Genomic DNA, 6003 nt, shown 5'->3' with positions numbered 1-6003 from the left:
GATGAACCTGGGACCCAGTTTCCAGGAGGGAACCTTAAGTTTAATATTCTTGGTAGACAACCATACCCGATCGTTCACACTTAGGTCCGGACCAGACACTCTCCTCCTATCAGCCATACGTTTGTATCGGTTCCCCATAGTACTCAGATTATTCAGTACCCCTCTCCATACTGAAGCGAGTGATGACGAAAATCGTTCCTCCTCAGGAACCCCCGAAGAGCCCCCTCCACTGAAAGTACAAAACTGAGGGTGAAAACCATATGCCCCAAAAAACGGGGACTTACCAGTGGATTCGCTCCGCCTATTATTAAGAGCAAACTCCGCCAGAGGTAAGAAAGAAGCCCAGTCCTCCTGGTTCTCTGACACAAAACACCGGAGATATGTCTCCAAACTCTGGTTCAGACGTTCCGTCTGACCATTGGTCTGAGGATGAAAAGCCGATGAGAACGATAAATGCATCCCCCGCCGAGTACAAAAAGCCTTCCAGAATTTGGACACAAACTGAGACCCCCGATCCGACACCACATCGGAGGGTACCCCGTGAAGCCTCACAATCTCTCCAATGAACACCTGCGCAAGAGTTTTAGCATTAGGAAGAGCAGGAAGAGCGATAAAATGTGCCACCTTGCTGAACCTGTCTACTACAACGAGTATGACCGTTTTACCCGAGGACGGCGGGAGGTCCGTAATAAAGTCCATAGACAAATGAGTCCAAGGACGCTCCGGGATCTTCAAAGGTAAGAGGGCCCCAGACGGACGGGTATGTGGGGTCTTAGAGAACGCACAAACCCCACAGGACGCAACAAAAGTTACCACCTCCTTATGTAAGTTAGGCCACCAAAACCGACGCGAGAGGAGATCCACAGTTGCTTTACTCCCTGGGTGTCCTGCCAAAGCTGAGTTATGGTGTGCCTCGATCACCTTTTGTTGTAGCTGATCTGGAACAAACAGTCTCCCTGGAGGTCCAACAGGGGCGTCCCCCTGAGCCTCCAATACCTCCTCCTCAAGCTCAGAGCATACTGCCGACACCACCACCCCATCTTGAAGGATAGGAACCGGATCATCCGTATTCCCGGCCCCAGGGAAACTACGAGATAAGGCATCCGCCTTCACATTTTTTGACCCAGGACGATATGTAACGACAAAATTAAACCTGGTAAAAAACAACGACCACCTGGCTTGTCTGGGATTCAGACGTTTGCGGACTCCAGATAAAGCAGGTTCTTGTGATCAGTGATGACGGTGACCGGATGGACTGCCCCCTCCAAAAAATGGCGCCACTCCTCAAAAGCTAACTTAATAGCCAAGAGTTCCCTATTGCCGATATCGTAATTCCTCTCAGCGGACGACAATTTTTTTGAGAAAAAAGCGCACGGACGCCACTTACCAGGGGACGAACCTTGTGACAAAACTGCTCCCACCCCTACCTCAGAAGCGTCTACCTCTACAATTAACGGCTGTGACGCATCAGGTTGAATGAGTATGGGTGCTGAGGCAAAACATTTTTTCAAGGAGGAGAATGCTTGACAAGCCTTGTCAGACTACCTAGAAAAATCCGTCCCCTTTTTTGTCATGTCTGTGAGAGGTTTAACCATGGATGAGAAATTACGAATGAATTTCCGGTAATAATTAGCAAACCCAGGAAACGTTGTAGTGCCTTAAGATTCTCTGGCAGATCCCACTCAAGAACTGCCCGCACTTTCCCTAGGTCCATACGAAAACCGGAACCTGACACCAGGAAACCTAAAAACTGGAGTTCCTGTACGGCGAACACACACTTCTCCCATTTGGCGTACAGTTTATTATCCCGCAAGAGCTGTAGCACCTGCCTAACATGCTCCTGATGAGACACAAGATCAGGCGAGTAAATTAAGATGTCATCCAGATATATGACCACAAACTGACCCACCAGGCGGCGAAAAATGTCATTAACAAAGTGTTGGAACACCGCCGGGGCATTAGTCAGACCGAATGGCATGACAAGGTTCTCATAATGCCCCTCCGGAGTGTTAAACGCCGTCTTCCACTCATCCCCCTCCTTTATCCTAATCAGATTGTACGCCCCCCTGAGATCCAACTTAGAGAACCATTTGGCGCCCACGATCTGATTAAAGAGATCGGGGATAAGAGGGAGTGGATACGGATCTCGGACCGTAATCCGATTAAGTTTACGGAAATCCAGGCAAGGGCGTAGGCCTCCATCTTTCTTCTTCACAAAGAAGAACCCCGCGGCCACCGGGGAAGATGAAGGTCTAATATGCCCCTTAGCCAGACTCTCAGAAATACAATCCTTCATGGCCTGCCTCTCCGGACCAGATAGGTTATACAACCTAGATTTAGGTAACTTGGCCCCAGGGAGCAATTTTACAGAACAGTCATACACGCGATGAGGACGTAGTTCCTGACACCCTTTCTCCAAGAATACATCCTCAAAGTCCACCAGAAATGGAGGTAAGACCCTAGGAGTGACAGCACCGATGACAGTATTCATGCAGTTTTTATTACAGAATTCACTCCATTGGCTTATCTCCCTGGATTGCCAATTAATAACCGGATTATGCTTAGTTAACCAAGGAAGGCCCAACACAATAGGAGTGGGAAGACTCTCCAACACGTAACAAGACAACAGTTCTTTATGTATCGCCCCCACTTGAAGATTTACGTTATGCACCACTTGCAAAAAACTTCCCTGACCGAGAGGCCTGGCGTCGATCGAAAATATGGGGATGGGTTTAGCCAACATATTCAATAGCATACCTTGAACCTGGGCAAACTGAGCGTCCACCAGATTATCCCCGGCCCCACTATCTAGAAGAACAGATATCCTCTCAGTTCTCGTACCCACCACCACCTCCGCCGGTACGAGAAACTGAGACGAACCTAGGGACGAAATACCTACTCCCAGATTGCCGTCCACCACACAACCTGGGATCAATAGTTTTCCGACGACTCTTTATTCTGCAAAGGACGGGATGGACACCCCCCAATAAAATGTCCCTTTCTCCCGCAGAAGAAGCACCTTCCAGTCTTGTGGTGCACCGCCGGTCCCCTCCCCCGGAAAGATGTCCCTCCTAACTGCATAGGCTCCTCTGGACTGACAAGGGGAACCTCCATATGAGGAGACCTTGTAGGAGGTGGAGTCATCCCAGGGGGCGGAGTTATCCCGCACCTCTCCCGAAGCCGTCTGTCAGTGCTAATAGCAAGGGCCATAGCGGCTTCCAGTGAGGCGGGAGGGTCATACTGTGCCAACACATCCTTTAATTTGTCAGATAACCCTTGAAAAAACTGGCTCCTAAGAGCCGGGTCATTCCACTGGGTGTCCGTGGCCCACCTACGGAACTCCGAACAGAATTCCTCCGCCGGACGATCTCCCTGGTGGATCCTACGTAACTTAGATTCAGCAAGGGAGATCCGATCTGGGTCATCATATACGAGTCCCAGAGCAGCGAAAAACCTATCCACTGACTGTGTAATGCACACGCCCGGACTGACTGGCGTGTGCGTGTTTATGTAGTGATTCCACTGTGCAATGAACCGGAGAGTGCCTGGAGGGGCGTAACTAAGTATCTGCCCGATTCGACCAAGGTCGCACGACGGCATACGACGCCAGTGCACCAGGGAGGAACCGAGCAGAGGAACCAGGGTCTACTCCAGGTCAGACTCCGGACAGGCTGGGTAGGGTCCAGTACAGACTGGGAGACAAATTCGAAACCGCAGACGCGGCGGACAGGGCAGAGCAAAGCGAAAACCGCAGACGCGGCGGACAGAGCTGAGCAAAGCGAAAACCGCAGACGCGGCGGACAGAGCTGAGCAAAGCGAAAACCGCAGACGCGGCGGACAGAGCTGAGCAAAGCGAAAACCGCAGACGCGGCGGACAGAGCTGAGCAAAGCGAAAACCGCAGACGCGGCGGACAGAGCTGAGCAAAGCAAAAACCGCAGACGCGGTGGACAGAGCTGAGCAAAGCGAAAACCGCAGACGCAGTGGGGACAGGGCTCTGTACACACGGAACAGACTAGAAGGGAAAGGCAGAACCAGATACCAACAGGGTACTTGCAGAGAAGTAGCGAGTGGATCACAAACTCAGAAACGGAAGTACAGTGACAACGAGCAGGAGTTAGGTATGAGTTCAGACTCTGCAGAAAAAGGGAAAGTACGGACATAGAGAAAAACAAAACAGGCTAGGAGAGTATTCAGACAAGAACAGACACAGCAGCAAGATACAGGAGCGGGTTCACACAGGCCTGGAAATACAGCCTCCAGGATAGGCAGAAGACAACAGGCTAGAAGATAATACAGACAGGACACAGTTCAGACATGGGAACTGATACCGAAGGCAGGAAACATAAACGGGACCTGGCATATCAGTGACCAAAGGCCAACTGACAGAACACAATGCTCAGGCAGGGATTCATTGGAGCAGCTGGGTTAAATAGCAGATGGCAGACAGCAATAGGCTGAGGACGCACAAGGGGTGTGCCTGCAGCAGGTACAAAAAGCAGGAAGTGATCGGGCGCCGCCTTTAAGCAGCAGACACAGAGGCAAACAGACAGCATGGAGGGAAGCCAGGCTAGCAAACTGGACTGGAGATCAAGTGCGCGCTCTTGCACAGTGGGAGATGGACCACTATGCAAGGACGCCACCAGGTATGTTACAGACTGGAGAGCCGGGGAGCCCGGGGGAAGAGAGAACGCCCAAGATTGTGGGTCCCCTTGTAGGAACGAGATGACAATTCCCACCCTTTGCTCCTCACTCCCCGATGACCGAGGCCGCAGCTGAAAGTACAACTTGCATGCCTCCCGGAAAACAAAAAACTTGTACCGCCCCCCAGTGAACCTGTCAGGGAAAGCTACTTTAGGTTCTGGTCCGGCTTGCTGCAGAGGACACAAAACCTTGGACTTAACGTCCGCCAACTCCATGGACGAACTCTGCAACTGCCGAGCTAGACTGGCTATTGGATCCATGGTGGTTGGAAAAAAAATTTTTTTTTTTTTTTTTTTTGTCGGTCGGTGAAAATGTCACAGGGGGGTCAGGGGCCTGAGCTGACCCTAGACGGGGGCCCTGACTAATCCCTCAACCTGGAGGTACTGTTAATGGTACAGAGGTCCAGGCCGCCAGCGTAACCCTAAACTCCTGAATATCCCTGAAACTAAGTAATCTAGTCCTGAGAAGGACCCCGATCACAACAATGGGGAACAGGATAGAAAATGCCCAAAACACAGTACTAGACAAACGAGACAGTACAAGGGGAAAACCAAAAACCACCTTGCATACAAAAACTAACACCACAATTACAGAGGGAGCAACAACAGGTTAGGAGATAAATGATAAAGGGAGGAAGGGAACAAACCACACCGCATACTCTTCGCTCCGAACTCCACCAAACAACGATCCACTCTGAAGGTCTGCAAGAAATGCTTTCACCGACAACTTCCCTATCAGACCAGCAGGTATTTGAAGGAATCCCAATACTGCAGCATTAACTGCAGCTGGGCGAGGCTGAGCCTCGTCAAGCACAGAGAGAGAGAATTAACTCCCTCACAACCAAAAAACACAAAGCACCAAAAACTCAGCTGTGAGAAGTCAGGCTGTGTAGTCGCGACGATCTTCGTGGCGACACACCCATGACATCAACTCTATGATGGTATACAACCAGCTATAGTATAACAAAAAAAGAGAAAATAGTGACATACCAGATGCTAATGAGTAAGGGAACGGAGGGAGGAATAGGGAGCACAGTGCCCTGGGAGGAATGTCCTGTGGATATGATGCACAAGGTGAGTATAGCTAGGTGTAATGAGTGGTATGGAGGTTACCTGGTTAATCCTGCGTACCTGGTGTATGGAGAATTGCTGCCTCCAGACAGACAGTCGTGGTATCCACCGCTGGTAAATGGTCTGCTGATGAGGAGGGTGGCGTGCAGGGAGAAATAGTGGATGGGGCGGGCATAGGGATGATTTGGCCAATGTCCTGTGGCAGGACGGCAATGTAGTGTGCGCCTTCCG

Source organism: Phyllobates terribilis, unplaced genomic scaffold (assembly GCF_046119375.1).
Source record: "Phyllobates terribilis strain yellow unplaced genomic scaffold, ASM4611937v1 Scaffold_2__4_contigs__length_985480577, whole genome shotgun sequence".
NCBI lineage: Eukaryota > Metazoa > Chordata > Amphibia > Anura > Dendrobatidae > Phyllobates > Phyllobates terribilis.
The sequence above is the reverse complement of the archived record's forward strand: the minus strand, read 5'-3'. Positions refer to the sequence as shown.